This window comes from Callithrix jacchus, chromosome 15 (genome assembly GCF_049354715.1).
Source record: "Callithrix jacchus isolate 240 chromosome 15, calJac240_pri, whole genome shotgun sequence".
In the NCBI taxonomy this organism is placed as follows: Eukaryota; Metazoa; Chordata; class Mammalia; order Primates; family Cebidae; genus Callithrix; species Callithrix jacchus.
This window is the reverse complement of record NC_133516.1, coordinates 102,154,836-102,175,922: the sequence shown is the minus strand read 5'-3', so window position 1 is coordinate 102,175,922 and position 21,087 is coordinate 102,154,836. Positions and strand designations below refer to the sequence as shown.

At 37.8% G+C, this 21,087-nt stretch overlaps 1 protein-coding gene across 3 annotated transcripts in view; it reads left to right on the top strand.

Moving 5' to 3' along the window:
* LOC100414943 (uncharacterized protein NECTIN3-AS1-like) overlaps nucleotides 1-21,087 on the top strand; it is a 172,334-nt gene that overhangs the window by 111,742 nt on the left and 39,505 nt on the right. For 2 of the 3 annotated variants that reach the window (XM_078352286.1, XM_078352288.1), the window contains one exon: nucleotides 6,519-6,761. The exons of the other annotated variant lie outside the window; for it this stretch is intronic. The gene's annotated coding sequence lies outside the window, so the exon portion shown is untranslated. The remainder of the gene's footprint in view (nucleotides 1-6,518; nucleotides 6,762-21,087) is intronic. 3 annotated transcript variants of the gene reach the window in all.

Here is a 21,087-nt window from a genome sequence, read left to right as displayed (position 1 = left end):
AAAGTTTTAAATGTATTCCTTTAATGATGTTTTTATTTTCAGAAGTTCTTTTTGTTTTTTTTGAAAGATATCTATCTCCTTATTAAATTTCTTCTTCATATCCTGAATTGATTTTCTGATGTCTTTGTATTAGTTTTCAGATTTCTCTGGCATCTCAGTGATCTTTTTTAAATTAATGTCCTGAGTTCTTTAACTGGAATTTTTAGAATTTTTTTTGGTCAGCATCTATTGCCAGAAAAGTACTGTTTTTCTTTGGAGATGTCATAAGACCTTTCTTTCTCATACTTCCAGGTTTATTATACCGACTTCTTCACAGCTACAGAAACAGTCACTCTTTTTGTTTTGTTTTTCTGAAATTTCTTTCTTTAGGATGGGACACTTTCTTCCTGAAGATGTGACTCTGATGTATACTGAATTGGGCTGTTTGGCTCTGCTTCTAGATATGTTCAGTAGCAATTACTCTGTGTGATTTTTTGTTATAAATAGCTATAGTGAGATGGCTTTTTCAAATGTCAGTTTTACCAGTAGTGTGTACCAGGAAGGCTCATAGCCTCTTGAGTAGCTGAGGAAGCATGATGCAATGGTTGTTGTAGAGGTTACAAAAATCTTACCTTGTTTCCAAGAGCTGTGCACCTGCGTCAGCAGATGTAATGAAAGGGCTGTGTGGGTCAACCTCTAGGCTGATAGGTGGCATTTGCAGGTAGGAAATTGCTATGGTGGCAGCAGTAGAATTTATGCTTGACTTCTGTGATCCAGGAGAAGTACCTGGGTGTCCAGGTGATGATTTGGGACACGGAACATTCAGTGGTCTGGGTCCTGCATTCTGTTTCAGTAGGGGATCAGGGAGGGAGCTTGGTAGAGCTGGACTGGGCAAGCCTACACTTGGGCCTCCCAATGGCAGGCACAAACACTGGCCCTGATCGAGATCTAGAAGTCCTTGGTTCCTGTATAGAGATGCCTGGGCAAGGAGTGAAACGACCGATGCCACACCAAGGTATCAGCATGGGAAATGAGGGGTGGCCCAGGGCACTTAGCAGAGGTGAGCAAGAGTGGGACATGTTTTCTTCTCATGCCCAGACCCACCAGGGCTCATTCCCCTGTCTCAAGTGTTTCTTACTTAAAGTCACACACAGTTGGCTTTCAGTTTATATAGTTGCCTTGGGCTATAAAACTTGCCACCCAGGTTCAAATCATACTTCTCAGGAAAATAGCCTTCTGCTTTTTGAAGGATGGGGCCAAAATCCAGCACCCATGGATGGAGACCACGCTACCCTTGTTCCTCCATTCTGGCTGTGGGATCTCCACCCTCCACTAATTTGAGACCCAGATCTGCATTTCCTGGCCTGAGATTCTCTAATGCCAGTGGCTACTGCTTTTGCTAGTTTGCAGGATCCTGTGCAGTCTGCTGTGAGCTAGGCTTGAGAATGGTATCCTCATATCCATGCTTTGGTCTGGGAAAACATGTGAGACACACCCTGGCAACCTTCCTATTGTCAGTCTCCCAGCCACTCCTAAAGTTATATCCAGGGATTGAGAGGGTCAAGGTGCTCTCTTGTTACCTGTATTACATGGTTCCCCTGCAAGAAGGTGGATTGCAGAGAGACACTCATTCCCCTTCTCCTGTATTGGGGATTCACTCATAGTTTTCAGCCAGACTGCAACATGCAGTCTGCCTGCCTACCTTCTCTTTTCTGATATCTGAAGTTTTATTTTGCTTTGCCATTGAACTTCTCTGTTCCTTTTTGGATAAAAGGTTACAATTTTTCAATCTCTCCACCCTATTTTTCTTTGAAGTGAGTGAGGCACAGTGTAAAATCCTCTAGCCTGCCAGCTTGGGGGGGTAGGATTTCTATTTTTTAATTGTTCTTACATCATTGCCAAACTTTTCATTTTGTTTGTGTATTATTTTCCAAATTATATTTCCTTTTTATCCATATATTGTTATGTTAATAGTTCATGAACTTCAAGAGGATTATTTTGAATTCTTTGTCATTTCATAGCTCTCCATTTCTTTAGGGTTCTTTATTGAAGCTTTGCTAGTTTAGTTTCTTTTGGAAGTGTTCTATTTCCTGAGTCTTTTTAATCCTCATGTCTTTGTGTTGGCTTCTGGGCATTTGAAGACCCAGCCACGTTTTCTGGCTTTTACAGATGTTCTTTGGCAGGAATGGATCTTCACTATTTAGTCTAGTTTGTAATTCAGGATGGGCCAACTGGTAATGACCCCAGGCAAGTAGAATTGCTCTTGGGTTCTCTAGATGGCTTCAGTAGTTTTTCCCTCCCTGGTTGTGGACCTGCGATAGTGTAGAAGTCTGGCTGCCTAGGCATTCAAGTCAGGCAGAACTTCTCACCACCCACCACCTGCTGGAGCAACTGGCTTGGGTTTTGGGGTAGTCAGTACTGTTAGCTGGTACCTTTGATTGCACACTACTGCTGGCAGGTACACAGAGCTCCTGCCAAGATTTGCATGCTAGTTGCTATGAGCTTTGCTTCCTTGCTTTATTTCGACCTGACTCCAGGTAGTCTTACTGTGCTGTTCTCCCGGGCAATCTCCATTAGGTGAGACCAAAGTTTCCTGGGAAGCATCTGGGAATGCTAGGGAAGCTGCATGTCTGCCTTTGGTTTTTCTCCACTCTGCCCCCCACGCCTCCCGCCCCCCACCGTAAAGACCATGGTACCTGGGGAATCCTTTCTGTGTGATGTTGAGCTGACTTGGAGATGGGAGAAAGATGATATGGTCAGAGTGAGACCATTTCTTTTACCTTCTATGTGGATTTTATTCTGTCCCATGGATCATCCATGCAGGTGACTCAGGCTTATTTCCCATTTTTGGAGTTTCCACCATGGTGTTATTGTCTGTGGATAGTTGCTAGTGGAACTTTCTTATGGGGCTAGTAAAGCCGGATACTTCCTAATTTACCATCTTGCTCTTTCATTAGATCTTCAACAAGATGATTATATTGTTTTGGAATGAGATTTAAGGGCATAATAGTTTATCATATTAGATAATTACTCACTTGTAAGACCCACCTCCATCTTCCAGGGTTGCCATCTTGGAAAACTAAGGTGTCATGATATAAACATTTGGTATTGTCTTAGTTACCAAATAGCATGTTTCTTCCACATCTACTTTGCTACTTACATCAGTCTTTTTTTTTCTTTTCTTTTTTGAAGAAAAGAAAAAGGTAGAATTTGCAGTAAGCCAAGACTGTACCACTGTACTCTGTTGCCCAGACTGGAGTGCAAACCCTGCCTCCCAGGTTCAAGTGATTCTCCAACCTCAGCCTCCCAAATACCTGGGATTAAGGGTACACACCACCACACCTGGCTAATGTTTTTTGTATTTTTTAGTAGAGATGGGGTTTCACCATTTTGGCCAGGCTGTTCTTGAACTCCGGACCTTAGATGATCCACCTGCCTCAGCCTCCCAAAGTCCTGGAATTACAGGCATGAGCCACCATACCTGGCCACACCAGTCCTTTTAACTATATGTTAACATGATGATTACAAATTAACTTGAAATTGTATTTAATTGGTTGCTTAATAAAGTATGTTGGTATGGGCTTCTCTCTCTTCCCTTTTTATCAGGCATTTAACGTACCTTCCTTTCTCCACACATTTCTAAACTACTAGCCAAATTTAATTGGTTCAGAATGTTTCATCTATCTTTGCAGCCTCTTGCTCTGTTTCTCATTTCTTATATTGAAACTAACACTTAGGCAATTTGTTTCTTGGTCATTGTCATTGCTCACCTCCAATTTTAGTTCTTCAAATGGTATCACACTTCTCTTTCAACACTCGTGCTAGTAATTCAGCTGCTCAATGTGTTTACTCCTCACACTTATACAAAACACATTTAAACTTTCTCTTCTCATTTTCATCTGCACTTCATCCCTTTTAGAAGAAACATCCCATAAGAGAAGCATCTCCAGCCAGGCGCGGGGGCTCAAGCCTGTAATCCCAGCACTTTGGGAGGCCGAGGCGGGTGGATCACGACGTCAAGAGATCGAGACCATCTTGGTCAACATGGTGAAACCCCGTCTCTACTAAAAATACAAAAAATTAGCTGGGCATGGTGGCACATGCCTGTAATCCCAGCTACTCAGGAGGCTGAGGCAGGAGAATTGCCTGAACCCAGGAGGCGGAGATTGCGGTGAGCTGAAATCGCGCCAATTTCACTCCAGCCTGGGTAACAAGAGCAAAACTCTGTCTCAAAAAAAAAAAAAAAAAAAAGAGAAGCATCTCCCAGGGACCCAGTTCTCGTTTCAATTTTATTGTGCTTATCTTTTTTTCTTTTTTGACTCATTTAGTAATGAAAGAAACTATGCCATAGTTTTATAGCACTTGGCCCTTACTGTATCAAAGCAGCAGTATTTCCTTGCTAAATTTATACTTGCATAAATAGACTTGGCAGTGATATTTCTATATGTGGATTTGTGTAACATGTATGGATGCACATGGTCATATATGTAACATGTTATTTACAGTAAGGTTAGAAGATTGGCAGTTTGACTGTCAGTATTTATCAGTTAGGAAGCAAACCTGCCTCTTCTATGGCACGAAACCATCAGAGACAGTTCTGTTTACCAGTTGCTTTCAGGTGAGTGATCAGTTGTTTGCTTCCAGTTGTACTGGTGAAATTTCTACGCTGGGCTAGAAATACTCTACAGCAACAATTTACTCTTTCGGTTTCAGACTGTAGCCCAGGTCATAGAACTGGTATCTTAAGAACTCAGTTTTTCTTTCATTTAATTGTATCCATGTAATTGTTTCTTGGTCTTTACTTCAGCCTCATAATTCACGCAAATATAAGTAAGTAACTGCTAATGATGCAGCAGGAAATATATGAGTAAGAAGACAAGCTGTTTCGGTAGCTAAGCAACAGTCCTAGAAGTGATAATTTATAATCTGCATTACTTTGTGATCCTCAGCCACTTTTTGCCTTATTTCTGATAAGTAGGGGCTAGTGGGCTGATAGTGGGTATTGACATGGCTTGTAATAGGCAAAAAAAAAAAAAATTATTCCTTAAATCATAGAATCTCATTTTCCTATGATCGTCAGTGAAACTTTCTTAGATAGTCTGAATTTTATATTCAAGGCTTCTTTTCTGCTTGAAGGATATCTAAAAATTACTTTTTATGTCATTGTTTTTTCCCCTTCAGATGTAGGATTATCTGTTGATTCTATCTCCTATCAACCTCATTGTATGTGACCCCAGGAAATTCATTAACCTATCCACTTCTTTGGGCTACTAAATCTTCTGCACAATAAAATGCACAAATCAATTTGTTTTCTATGTACTTGCTTCTATTATTTTGTCTTTCAAAGCACTCCAATTTTTCTTTGCCCAGCTCTGCAATTATTTAGAGTCCTGGAGACTTTTTGGCTTGAAGCTTTAAAAACACCGCTCTCATATGATGTGAAGCAGCTCTCTTGCTTGCTAAGCATACCCTATTAGTAAAAATCTATGCTTGAAGTATCTATTATATCCTCATCTTGATTTATAAGAAAAGTTTCCTTCTGGAAATATATCTAATGAATAAGAATTTTAAGTGAGGGAATTTTAACATTTCAAACCGGTGGTGTGAATAGACCTAGAAAACACCACCTTGACTAGAATGCTATAAAAGCCCTCATATTGGGCAACCTAAACTTTGCTCCCCAGGAAATTCTTGTACTTTAGCTCACAGTGCCTATCAAACATGGTAATGTGTCTGCAAATTTCAGTTGACAGAAAACATGTCAGTTAATCAGCAACCTTAGAAAGTAAACAAAGCTGAGCTATAGACAACAATTGCAAAGCAGCCAGAGTATTTCCTGAAGGTGGTAGGAAAAACATACCGAGACTAGAAGGAGAACAAAAGATCATTCCCCTTATGCTTGGTGAAAAACTGCCTTCCAGTCACTTCCAGATGCTGTGACATTAAATACTTGTCTGTCTCCCTGGGCTGGTAATCGTGTACTTTGCTATGTCACACTTTGTCCTCAAAATTCTTTCTTTCTTCTAAGACAAACACACTTGACCATCTCTCTCTCACTTTTAATTAAAAAAAAGTTTTAAAAACAAGACAAGAACACACATTTTAAAAATTCAGAGTAATATAACAAACACACATGTACTCAATCGGAACTTAAAAATATGGCTGTTGTCACATTTTGCATTGGACTTAACGGACAGATAAAATGGACAATCTTTTGTTCGTTTTCCCAGTCTTGTTAGGGTGCCATTTTATGAACTGAATGTAATTTTTTCAGTCAGTTTTAAAAAGTTAGTTACAAATGTATCTGTAAAACACCTATAATTTTGTTTGGTATATATGAAAGTTTATATAAATGATAGTCCCATGTACTTTACCTAAACAATTATTTCCTCATTTTTTATGCTTATTCTTTTGTAGCCCTGTGTTTCATTTTTTTTGTTATATATTCTTTCTCCTCATTTATACTTATATGTAGCTCACTTCCTACCTTTCATTTTTCCCTTCTTCATCTTTGTTCTATTTTCTTACTTCTGAGACAGACACACTTGACCATCTAAACTGTGCAGAGGAAAGATCAGCACAGCAGTCTTCGCCTATCCTCTTGCTGATAGACCTACACAGGGATACCTTGGAGTGATATAACCTCTACTACCATTAAAAAAGAGCACTGAGTCTGCACCAAGAAAGGAGGATAAGTAGATGAGCATGGATTCTCCAACCTCTTGACCAACTCAAGTGTCTAATGATCCTCTTATGGAAAATGAGCCATCTGTGGGTTATAGGTAAGCCCTGTGAAAATTGACCAGTGAATGATGATGTGGCTGCTTAATCTTGCCTGGGGATGGAAGCAGCTGGAGTTTCTTACAACTGGTACAGAGTTATAAGGGATTTGACATTTAAAAAGACCTCAGGACCCACTTTTCCCCAATAGTTTTGTGCTAGGTCTTAGAATTTCCCCAGAGAATAATAAAATTATCATTTTTACTATTTATCTACATATTGATTTATCTATGTATTTATCTATATTCTGTTGTAATTTTCCAGTTCATTTACTGAACTCTCACTCAGATCAAAGAGCCCTATGTATTGACTCATTGCATTCTTTACCAACTCTTGCCCTCTCCTAGGTTACCTGATGCTTTTTCCACGTGCTTTGTTCACCGCACGCTCTACCGTCAGCCAAATGCTGACATGCACTAGTATTTCCTGGCATACTTCTGATTTACTTCTTCTTGTAAGATTACCAGAGAACATACTCATACTCAGACACATTTTCAACCTCTTCTAAGGAGTTTGAGTTACATGGAATCCTGTCCTTCATTCCCACAGAACTTCTTTTATAGTTCATAGAGATGCTGAAGAGAGGAGGTGGCAGAGAGGTGAGGTCCCCTTTCCTCATACTGATTTGATAATCTTTGAACACTTCTATGTTGTTAATCCTTGATTGAGTCATAATTTAGTCTTAAATGGATTTAACCTATTTGAGAGAAAGGCTCACAGCTCTGTCCATTCAAGGTATTTGCATGAAGCTGGCCTTATAATAGGAACTCTCTATGCTCCAGGCATGCTGAACATTTTTTAGTTCCTCGAATATAGTATGAATGTACCATAGGCCCTTGAACATATGGTTATCCTTGCCTGGAACAGCCCCGATTTCCCACTCTGTTATCATAATCTACCCTAAATATTCATCTAAATAACCTACCTTAATATATTATGTCTCTAAAAATAATTATGGATATTCCAAGTCAGAGAAAAGCCCTTACTACACTACCTTTCTTGCTGGCTTCATCATAGGACTCCCCAACTAGATTGCAAGCTCTGTGTCTGTCATGTTCAAATAGCGCCTTGAATGACTCTCTGTAACCTGGTAACATGTCTTCGAATGAGCTAGCATTCTTAGATTGAGAGAGCTTTTCTTTCACTTTGTCCAATAACTTTGTAAAAGCACTTAGCTTTTCCCATCTACCCCTTTCTATTTGCCTAGACAGTTTTCTGCAGCATATTTTAGGGGAAGGAAAGTTGGTTTGCTCTTAACCTGTTTATGAGTTAGTACAGTGCACATTTGCCCAATCCAAGGGGTAGAAGAGAAATGTCTTTACACATTATTAGCTACTTAGGTTTTCCTGTAAAACCTTGAGTTAAATGAGTTGAAACTTACTTTGCTAAAAAATCTTCATCTTAAATATGAAGCATATTAAGAAGAATCCATATTTCAACGGAAGAAATTGCAAATAATGCTGCTAACACATTCACCAATATCTATGTATAATGCGTTGCATTTTTATCTTAGCATATCACAATGGATTAACTAACACTAACTGGTAGAAGCAAGGTCCCATGTGCAGAGATAAAGAGATGACATCAATAGCTCCTTTTAACACTGTGAACTAAGAAACCTGTAGATTCTTATCCATCAATGAGAAAGTATACATTATTATTAGTTCAAAGCATTTCTTTTTACAGGAAGCTTTTTTGTTCTGTGGCACTTAGTCATTCCTATATACATTATCCATTCCTATATAGGCTACTTGAAAACTTTGAAAACCTTGACCCCTGAATGCATAGCCAAGCCAAAAAACCCCTAAGAAGAGCCAAGTGATTATTTTTTCTATCCTTTCCTGTATAGTCATTTGCATGTGAGAGGGAAAAAAAATCTGATAACTGATGTCAAACAAGAAAAGAAAAATGACCCTGAAGCACAGCAAATTGCAGTACTGAGTCACCACATTTACACTTACATTATAGCTTATAGTAATGTAAATTCTGACGCATCACATTTACACTTACATTATAGCTTATATTAATATAAATTCAAGCTGCTAGAAATTACTCCCACAGGCAGCTGTGTAAAGTCACTTTTTTCACACATTTTCTTGTAATAACTGAAGTTTTACAGTAATTTCTTTAAATAGTTGAGGAAGAGAAAATGGAGATTATGTGCCAGTTTCCAAACTAGGAAACTTTACCTCGGTGCATTGCCTATTTCCAGAGAGCTGAGATTCCCCTTGCTTGGGAAAGCTCACTCCTTTCCAACACAAAGTCTTGGTTCCTGCTAGGCTAGTCTCCTTATTATCTGGAATAGGTACCAAAAGTAGCTTCTAGATTCAGACAATCCTTGCTCAAATATTCTGTCTTCTTCCAGCTGTGTTACTGAGTTACTGTTACAATCTATTTATCAATTATACTTTACCTCCTGGACTTGCTGTGAGGATCAATTAGATAATGTAAGTCAGGTGTCCAGTGGTCTGCCTAACACGTAATGTGACTTAATAAACACCACTTCCTTCCTCTCTCCTCTGTGCCGTTGCACATTCACCTTCCCTCTTAGTAGATTCTCTATTACCTTCTGACCTCAAGGAGTAAGACGTATAACACTTACCTTGAGAATTTTCTTATGATTCTAGCCCACACTGAGTGGCTTCCTGCTTTAAAATATTCTTTCTTTTTTTTTTGAGACAGAGTCTCGCTCTGTTGCCAGGCTGGAGTACAGTGGTGTGATCTTGGCTCACTGCAACCTCTGCCTCCCAGATTCAAGCAATTCTCCTACCTCAGCCTCACAAGTAGCCGGGACTAAAATACTCTTATTTTTAATTGGGCCATCCATTTGTTATTGCATTTTTCTAGTTATATGTCTAAGTATATCCAGAGTACTCAATAAAAATGCCTGGAGACTTGTGGCATTTCATTTCATTTTTATGTAACTATCATAGTAACTAACATGTCTACATAATGGGGTTCCATAAATTATGTAACTGATTATTACTATGTAGGACCCACCTAGATTTATATAATATCTAAAATGCTAACCTCTGGTGAGAAACACACAGTGCCTTACCCACTTGGGGTTTCTAGCTTCCAGTTAATTAAATTGTCATCCTTTGATTCTGCAAGCTGACCTACTTTTTAAGATAAACTGTCAGCTGGTTGAGGATTTTTTTAAAACACTTTTTTCCTGAAAAAATTAAAACAAAGTATAACTTCTCATTCTGTTATTGTATTTGAATTTCAGTGACTTTGGATAGCTAAGCAGTTCCGTGCAGTCACTGATTCTATCCTTAAGTGATACATGGTAGATTTAATTTTGATGGCAGGAGAAACAAGATTCAAGAAAATTAATCAGTAACATTTCTGCCAAATGTAGTAAAAATACACCGGGAAACCAACATAGAAACAATTCTTTGAAAGCTCCTAACATAAATTAAAAATATGAGATTCGGACTTAAATGTAGCCAAGTCTTTCTATTTAAAGGTACATGAAAAGGTTTCCAGAAAAAACAATTGCAGATTATGAGGTAAACTGAAACACCCTAATACTTACAATTTCTTTCAAATAGTGAGTATTGCTCTAAAGAAATTATTATCTATCATTAAATATATAAATTCTTCCTATGCCTCAGTCTAGAGCACTATATACGGCATTGCCCATTCCAGAAGCAACTCAAGTATAGAATAATACTCCTTAGTCTAGTTTTGTAATTTTTTCCTGTAAGGCTAAGGTGACCATATATTAGTTTGTTAAGAATAGTTTGGCTTATATCTGTTGTCCTAACATTAATTGTACTCACTTTCACTATCAGAATTAATTTAGTTTGGACAGCAATTTTTTCTTTATTGCTTTTAGAGTTCTAATTGCAGTCCTATTTGTTTTCTGTGTTCATAGCACCTTATATCCTGGGGCTCATCTTCCTAAGCTGTTATTCAGAGGCTGGCATAAGATGGCTTCTCAACTCATGATGGGCACATGATTTATGTTTGCTGAATTGTGTCAACCAAAAAGATACATTGAGGTCCCAATCCCTGGAAACTGTGAATGTGACCTTATTTGGAAAAGGGTCTTTGCAGATGTAACCAAATTAAGATAAGGTCATACTGGCTGAGGGTGGGCTCTAAATTCAATGACTAGTGTGCTTATAAGGTGAGGAAAATTTGAAGACACAGAAGAGACATAGGGAGGAAGGGCATATGAAGACTGTGGCGGAGATTAGAGTCATGTTATCACTAGGCAAGAAATGCAAATGATTGCCAGCAACCACCACAAGATAGAAGAAGCAAGTAAAGACTCTTTCCTAAAGCCATGAGAGGAAGCATCCTGATTTCAGACTTACAGTTTCCAAAACAGTAAGAGATAAATTTGTTTTAAGGCACTCAGTTTGTAGTAATTTTTTATATAGCAGCTATAAGAAACTAGTAACAATGTCCCCAATTCATCCTTTGGGACTCACAAAGTGAAATTTGTGTCCTCCATATAACCCACATCTTAATTCAGAGCATCCTAACTGCATACCACTGACCCTTGAACAACACAGGTTTGAACTGTGTGTGTCCACTTACACATGGAATTTTTTCAAAACATATATTGGAAAAATTTTTGGAGATTTTTGAAAATTTGAAAAAACTCACAGACGAACCTCATAGCCTAGAAACATTGAATAATAAAGAAAATATTAGGTATGTTGCGAGTGTTTAAAATATATGTAGATACTAGCTTATTTTATCATTCACTACCCTAACTTATACAAGAATCTAAAATAAAAAGTTAAAATTTATGAAAACATATGCAAATAAATGCAGACCATATGTGACATTATTTATAGTTGAGAGAAATGTAAACAAATGTAAAGATGCAATATGAAATCATAGATGCATAAAATTGACTATAGTATATGCCATGCTACTGCCATAACTTCATGGGCGCTTCCTATTGCTAGTGCATTGAGTCCAGGTGTCGGGAGTATCCTCTTAAAAACATCGTGTGATAATAATCATTTGAACATGCACAGGTTGTTTCTCCCTGCAGTAACATGTGATCTCTCATGGGTCGTCAGTGTTTCTCACCGTGCTTAGTTAAATGCCATGAAACTTGAGTAGCACTATGAGTAACAGACCCATATGAAATGCCGTAGTGATGCTAGAAGTGCTCCCGAGAAGCACAGTCATGCTGTTAGCAGAAAAAGCTGAACTGCTTGATGTGTGCCTCGGGTTGAGGTCTGCAGTATGGTTGCCTGCCATTTCAGACAAACGATTGATTCATCTTGTAAACAGATGATAGCGTATTACAGTCTTCATAAATACAGTACAGTACTGCAAATTTATTTTCACTCCCTTATGATTTTAAATAACATTTTCTTTGCTCTAGCTTACTTTAAGAATACAATATACAATACATGTAACATACAAAATGCATTAATCAACTATTTATGTTATCCATAAGGCTGTTGGTCAGCAGTAGGTTATTGGTAGTTAAGTGTTTCGGGAGCCAAAAGTTACGTCCAGCATCCCTAACTGCTGTGTTGTTGAGAGGTTACCTGTATGTAACCTCTTCAGATGAGGTGAAAATCCATCCTCAGTTTTGGCTACCTAAGAAAGCCTCCTAGATTGAATTTGGCATTTGACAGAGTTTATATTTTAAGTCAAATCATCCCAAACACGCTCTTTAAATTTGGTGAAAATCTTTGTAGCTAGCTTGCCTTACATATTATGGCAACCACAGGTAAACTGACAAATTGTCAGAAACTCTTTAAAAATCTTATATGGATAGATGAACATGGATATATCTATAATATTTTAAAAGAGTATCTATTGTCAGTTTAAAGAATTTTATGTCTATATCTGCACAGAAGTAGCTGTAGATATAGATATCTACATATACGTATGTCTATGTCTCTATATGTTATTTTCAAACAATTTCTGTTCATCTATCAGTTTGACATAGCTATCTGTGATTTGTTAGATCAATTCAAGATATAGATATACAAGTATAAGGGTCATTTATATATTTAGGAAATGCTATGAATAAAAATCAACTTTTAGAATACTCCATAATTGGACCTCATCATATTGTATAAAGATATTTCATCTTTTCCAAAGCTGACTCTATTCTATGGGAATAAATGCTTTACTAAGCTGCTGTTAGAATTTAGGGAAAACATTAAGCCTGATGGCACTAATGGCAGAGAGATCAGGAAGGGGTGGATGCTGCTGATACCCTGCTGGGAAATGAGGAATGAGCCATCTGGATCTCCAGCTGAGGCCAATTGGATTCAGACAAGGGCTGCCAGTGGGAATGGTCTGGATTTGGATGAAGTTCATCACTGCTTAAGGAAGTGGGCTGGCCCTGGAGCAGAGAGAAAAAGATGGTCTTCTTAGGAGAACGGACTTGGAAGACTAGTTCTCTTGGAGGTCACAGTAGGGAAATACATGTTATAATTACTAACATTGACTGAAGGCCAGCAAGATGATGAGTACTGTTGAGAACATAGAAGCATTCTTGCTTTCTGTCCAGAGAATCATTCTGGTAGAAAGGTCAACTGTTTGGTGTTCTTTCCCCATGACTGTTTGCTCAGTAGAAGAGTTATTTACTGGAACCAAAGAGATCAACCATTTTCTTTTATGAACTCCATCCCAGATATGATGTTTCAATTGAAACCGTTTTTCCTCTGAGATTGCTGTCATGGTCTCTTTATTCTCATTACTTTGCTGTCAACTCTAGAAGAAAAAAACCACATCCTGGATAGCCTAATCTTTTCTAATAGTATCTTCTGGTTACTGTAGTTTAGTAAAATTATTATAGCTTCATTTTTATAAATTAAGAAGTTACTAGGTTTGCACAGTTACCCTATTAATTCTAGAGCAGGTAAAAAGGAACTCTGAAAAAAGTCTCGGTCTTTATTGCAGTCCATTCATTGGGTTTGCTGTGGTTTGAACGTGCCCCCAAAATGTATGCATTAAAAATGTAATCCCCAATTAAAGAGTGTTGGTAGGTGGTTGAGTCACGTGGGCTCTACTCTCACGAACAGATTAATGCCATTCATGAGGGCATTAGGGCTGCAAGGCTGCCTGTCTGATTTCTTGCTGTCTTGATGTGTGATGCCTTCTGCCATATTATGACACAGAAGGCCTTCACTGTGTGTGGTCCCTGGACCTTAGACTTTCCAGCCTCCAGAATGGGAAGAAATAAATCTCTGTTCTTTATAAATATGTCATCTGTGACATTCTGTTGAGTAGCCCAAAACAGACTAAGACAGAGTTTAAAATGTGCTCTTGGTGAATTTTTTCTAAATATATGATATTTTTAGGGTCACATTTTTTTCTTCTTTCTTTAATAATGCTAGAAAGCTATTGATAAATTAAAAAGTCTAATTGATGAGGGAAATTATGTATATTCAAGGGGTATAATGTGATCATTTGATATATGTATACATTGTGAAATGTTTACCACAATCAAACTAACACATACACTATCATACTTTGTTCTCATGTATATGTGTGTATATCTGTGTATATGTGTGTGCCTGGTTGTGTATGTGTGTGGGAGGTGGGGTAAGGACCCTTAAGATCTCCTCTGTTAACAAATTTCAAGTAAAAAATGCAGTATTAACAGTAGTCGCCATGCTGTATGTTAGATTTCCAAAACTTATTTATCTTATAACTGAAAATTTGTACCCTTTGACAGTTTCCTCCCCATTTCCCTTATGCCCCAGCCCCTGCTAACCACTGTTTTATGCTTCTGTGAATTATCCATTTTTTAGATGACTCATATAAGTGAGATCAAATAGTAATTGTCTTTCTGTGTCTGGCTTATTTCACTTAGCATAATGTCTTCCAGACTCATCTATGTTATTGCAAATGGTGTGATTTCCTTCTTTTTTATGGGTGAATAATATTACTTTGCATATCAAATATGTAATATATATAGTATATATAAACACATTCTTCTCTATGCATTCGTTCATCAGTGGACACTTGGGTGGTTTCCACATTTTTCCTGTTGTGAATAAGGCTGCTGTGATCATGTGGATAAGATGTCTCTTCCAGATGTCGATTTCCTTTGGATATATACCCCGAATTGGGACCTTCATATCGTATAGTTCTATTTCTAATTTTTTGGGAAACTTTCATAATGACTGTACCAATTTATGTTCCCACCAAACGGTAAACAAGGGATTTTTCTTTTGTCCATTCCTTTGCCTATACTTGTCATCTTTTGTCTTTTTTATAATAGGCATCCTAAAAAGTTCGAGGTGATACCTCTTTCTGGTTTTAATTAAATGTGTGATTTTTCAGTCTAGATCAGGGTAATTGAAGGAGGTTGCTGTGTTTATTGATTTGATCTGCTATATCAGACACTTCACTGTGCATCAGTCGCATGAAAAGCATATTAGCCATTGTCACCATGAGCACAGGCAGAGGACCCAAGGACAAATTCGTGCCAAGGAGTTTTTATTCTTTACCTACCATAAACTATTTTATTAACTTTTAATTGAATTAATCTGTTTTGGCACTATGTGGGCAATAATTAAGCAGTGATTTATTTTAATTTATAATGTGCATCAGACCCACCTGGATAATTTGATTTATCATTTTTAAAATACTTGTGTTTAGGCAACCTCTGGAGCTTTGGATTGATTCTTTTAGCGTAGACACCAGCTATGTGTATTTTTGCAAAATCAGCTCAAGTGAACTTGATGCATACTCCTAAATATAAACCATTATTTGCAAGTACGTTCTGTTGTATATTTAATAGTTAGCAACCCGAGGGTTTCAATACTAACCTTGCCTTTGTCTCATTTCTTCCTCCCCCAAAATGCTAAAATTGCACTCCGTACCTGGTAGCAGGTTGCTCAGTCGTCCCTGTATATGTATATGTGGGTCTGCGCACCCAAACACCTCAAATTTCGTATTCCTAGTAGTCAAACATTTTCTCAGCTATAAACATCAGAATCTTTCATTAATGTGCGAGTTTTTACTTTTCTACTACTGACAATAAGCAGGGCAAATGAAATTAGCCTTTAGCTTTTTGTTCTCTCCTGTATCCTCTGCTGGATGTGATGCTTGAACAGTGAAAGGGTCAAGAGGGAGACTGGCTGTAGCAAGACGAAGCGAGTATTCACATCACTCAGGTAGAATTAGTCACTAGACAGGCATGTCCTGGCAATGGAGACTAGACTGAGAAAGGTTGAGACAGGTGCAGCAAAGCAAAGACCGAGGTGAACTAACACAGGCTGCCATAGCTGTAAACGTCAAACCAAATAAAGTATCAAAAAAGGATTAACGAAACAATGGAGGGTTAAATAGTACTGTAATAGACTATCTTTCATTTGAGGCTGCTTCCACTGGAATATATCAGAAACCTAAATTGGAAATAAAGGCTGTGAAGTTTCAGTCAACCCATGGAATTATTGCCACAAACATTCATTACTTTTCTAAGCTGTCTATTGACAGGCCCTTGCCTGAAGGGTTATATACCCAAGTCGCAGTGGAACACAATCACTGAGTTTCAGATTATAAATTCATCATTGTGTTTAGAAGTCCTTGCTGTTGTTTCAAGTAATATTTGGGTACAATGTATGTTTATTTTTGCTTTTTAAAACCCTTTTGGTGAGATGTGTTATCTGATACAAATTCTAATGTTGAAAACCAAAATGTGTCCGATTATGCACAGAAGTCAAAATTAGAGTAACTTTGTGTAACATTAAAATATAGGGAATAAATAGAAAGGTCTGAGGATACAATTTTAAGCATGTATACAGAGTGAACTACCTATTAAGTGAATTTTTATTTGATAATATTTGTCATTTATTCATTGAAATCAACATTTATTGAGTAGCTGCTTTGTTCCACATTTTGAGCTAGGCAATGGGAAAACAAAGTTGAGTAAGTCATGCTCCTTGTTATTAAGGACAAGTAGAGAGTAAGTCAAAAACTGTAGGGCAGAGTAAGTAAATTCAGCTTTAGAGTTGTACATAAGAAGCTATGAGAGCACAAAGGGGGGACATTTAAGTGGAACTTGATGCTTAAAGGAGCACTTGCCTGTCATAGAGGCGACACTTGAGCTGAGTTTTTAAGGGACATGTTATTTCATATTTTGCTTTGGTGTAGAGAGAGAAAAGGGGGAGAAAACATGAAAAAAATACGTTATTCTGATAGGATGCTAAATGAAAACTTAGATCCCCAATACCCTTTAAGTCTCTTACAATGCCCCAGGCCTGATAGAATTGCTAATCTTGGAGACTGAGTACCCACCATGCCTTTGGATACTTGATCTTCCGGGCTTAAAGACTGAACAAAACCCATTTTGAAACTTGTTTGTTATTTTTATTTCTGAGGAGTCTATTTTTAAGGATGACAACTTCAAAAAATTATATTTTTATTATGATTTATCTTCAGAGAGACATTGATTTTATAGAATTTAAGAATTCTACAGTCATGCTGTACATACTGACATTTTGGTCAACTGCAGACCAATTATAAGACAGTGGTTTCGTAAGATTATAATACTATATTTTTACTGTACCTTTGCTAGTTTTAGCTATGTTTAGATATACGAATACCATTGTTTTACAGTTGCCTACAGTTCTCAGTACAGTAACATGCTCTGCAGGTTTGTAGCATAGGAGCAATTGGTTATACCACATAGGTTAGGTGTGTTGTGGGCTATGGCATCTGAGTTTGTGTAAGTACACTCTATGATGCTTGAACAGAGATGAAATAACCTAACAATGCATTTCTCAGTACATAACCCTGTTGTTAAGTGACACATGACTGTGTTTTCTTTATTCATTTAGAGTTTAGTGAAGTGCCATATACAGCAAAACAAATCTGGGGAATGGATGATTCTCCTTCGTAACAAAGACACTATTGAAGTGATCTGATACATCAGTTCTGATTAGAACAAAGCAATCTTCAGTTCAAGTTGAGATATCCATTTACATAGGGCTTCTATTTTCCAAATCAAGACAAATACTTTTTACAGGTCAGTGTACTTTGAGAACAGAATTTGATACATTTTCAGCATAAACAGTGTTAAGAACCTTTAGATTTCTATCCTACATTTACTGGGTCAATAGAAACCTGGTAGATTTCTGAGTTTTTCTTGTCTTGGCAGGAAAATACAGAAAACACTTTTGTTTGATATTCTATAGAGATAGTAAGGCACACAAGCATGAACATATATATTCTAGAAATAATGAAGCAATCCTAAAGAAAATAGATTTAGAAAATTAGTGTCGGAAAGGAAAAATTGGGTATTTGCTGAGTTATCATTTGTTTGTTAATGTTTGGTTATCATACATAGAATGATTTTAAACAGATAGTATAGACTCGGTTGACTACAATGATCATAACTAAATGTACATCTTGTGTGCACTTAGTACATACTTGGTATAATCGTAGCCTGAAAATAAATTGAGTCATGAGATAAAGTATTTTGAGAAGCCTAGGAATAAGGGCAATAAGGATGAAGAATACGGAAGGGAGGGGAAAGAAGAGAATAGAATGGGAAAACAGAGCCTAAAGAAATCAAATCCATAAATTACCCCATGCTCTTATAGTCCTCAAAGTTATTTAAAAATAAACTTCATCAAAAAACTTGATGAAGTTTCCATGTAAGTTGAATTTGTGGCAGCAGCTGAAGAGAAGTTCATTTTTCTGGTTTTTTTTTTTACTATAAATTTTGTATATCAAATGACTTTCTTTCTCCTACCCCATTTTCTAAAACGTTGTCAGTGGGTTAACATGTGCCAATGATAGAATTTCAAGTGCTTTGAAGACTGTAAGAACATGAAGGACTTCAAGTACTTTGGAGACTATAAGAGCACGGAGGTAATCTATGGATTTAATTTCTTCAGGCTCTATTGTCCCATTCTCATCTTTCCCTTCCCTTCCTTTTCTTTCTTCAAGTTATGTAAGTCAAACTTTAAAATAGTCCATTTATTTCTCTTCTGATTGTTAAAAACAACACCAGCCTCAACAATTTTAGCCATCTAGTGAGTATTGAGTATCTAACATGTATGCCTCCAGTGTGGTGGAGTTTTCTTAGATCAAGATTGATCAGTGTGAGGAGGAGACGTAGATGAGCAGCTGAGAGAGTGACTCTGATTTATATTTTTCTAGGATTTGAACTTTGTGTGCCTACGTTTGTCACTTGAAATAGTTCCAGTCTCCTGTATCCATCTATGTGTCTGATACTTTGAAGTTCATCAGATTTTGCAGTTTCTCCTCCCCTGCTTCTTTATTCATGTTGGTCTTTCAATCTCCATCTATTGAACCTTTCTATATCTTGGTGGATCAGTTCAAGGTTGTCTCCTTGGTGTGGTGGAATGGTATTCAACACAGAGAGGCCTGGATACAACTGTCTGTTACAGTTCAACTATCCTGGGCAAGTTTTTAGATTCCTGTGCCCTTTAATATTTAATCTGTAAATTGGGGATAATATAAGATTGTTAAGCAAGAAAAAATTTCTTCTTCTTCCTCTTCAGCCTCCTTCATTTGTGAAGCTTTCTCTGATGACTGTAACCGTTACCTCATGATGAAAATCCTTCCTATGTGTTATCTTGCTTGCTTTGCCTCAATAATAAAAGTACTCTGTTTTATTATAATTGGCTTTTTACATGTCCGGTTATTTTTTCATTGTGTGTTTGTTTTTTTAGTGAACTCAAAGCCCCTCGAGGACAAGGGTAATATTTTGCCCAGTGTATACCGAATATCCAATAAAAACATGCTGAAATGTACTAAATGGGACTGCATGGTTCCTTTCCAGTCTCCTCCCCGTACCACCCAATTTTCTATATCCAGAATCATTTCTAGGCATTTTCTAGGATCGGAGGCTATGAAATATATATGACACAAAAATGGTAACAGACTGTGGCATAATCTCAGTTCAGTTTGTCTAGCTGGTAGTTTACTTTGTGTTTCTTTGTATTTAGGATCAGATAATTGAGTTATTCCTGAGTGAATTTATTCTTATATTGTTGATACATTGTAGGATGCATTGGGGGTTTTTTTTGTTTAGGTTTCTATAATGATGAGGTAAGAAGTCAATGATGAGCCGGGCGCAGTGGCTCAAGCCTGTAATCCCAGCACTTTGGGAGGCCCACGCGGGTGGGTCACGAGGTCAAGAGATCGAGACCATCCTGGTCAACATGGTGAAACCCCGTCTCTACTAAAAATACAAAAAATTAGCTGGGCACGGTGGCGGGTGCCTGTAATCCCAGCTACTCGGGAGGCTGAGGCAGGAGAATTGCCTGAACCCAGGAGGCGGAGGTTGCGGTGAGCCGAGATCGCGCCATTGCACTCCAGCTTGGGTAACAAGAGTGAAACTCTTGTTAAAAAAAAAAAAGAAGTCAATGATGAAATAAGACATGTGACTGACCCTCTCCCTGCGTCTTACTTCATAGGGAACTGTAAACACTGCACAGCAGCAAAGGCTTCTTCCTCACTTTGACTATGTAGTCCACTTCAAGTGCAGGGCAGGAGAAAAAAAGTGTGTAGGCGATGAGTGTGTGTGTGTGTGTGTGTGTGTGTGAGAGAGAGAACAAGAGTGAGCTCACACACATGAGATTTAGGTGACATTGGTGACAGAACATTTGGCATGCGTCTCCTACATCTGTTGGAAAGAGCCAGCCAAGCCACCTGTTGCATTTCAATTTCCCATTCTTCAGGGACGTGCTACTTCCAGCAAAAGGTGTAAGATAGCAGAAATCCACAAGAGTAAAGGAGTTATAGGTCACCCAGTTCTTTACCCCAGGGATCCCCATCAGACTGTTCTCTACCATAAGCTCTTTAATACAATATAGAACGTTTCTGAAACAGTGCACTCTTTGTCTAGCCTAGTTTAAAACATTCTAAGGGACAATGGCTTCACTCCCTTTTAAAGGAGATGAATCCAGAAGTTCCATTGTTTACAAGGTCAAGAAATGTGTCCCTGATTGTCAGCGGATAGAGTCACTTTTAAAACTTCCTGGTATTCTCTAGTTCATTTCTTTTGTACATTTGTGTCTTGAATGGAGAAGGCTGTGATTTGTCTTGGCCCATAAAATACCCTGCAGTCTGTTTTAAAACACCGAGGAAAGGTTTAATCTATTTCTATTAAAACCTGGAGAAGACCTTTCACCCCTTTCTAGGCGCTACTAACCTTGGGATGTCTTTTCTCTCCCCCTTCTTTTTCTGTCATCTGTTTTACCTTTCTTAGAGTCACTAGAGTCACTATAATTCTAAACCCCTGCCCTTATTAGCTTATTTTTGAAGTGTTAATCTTTCTTTTCCCTCCCTCCCTTCCTTCCTTCCTTCCCTCCCTCTTCCCTTCCTTCCCTCCTTCCTTCCTGCCTG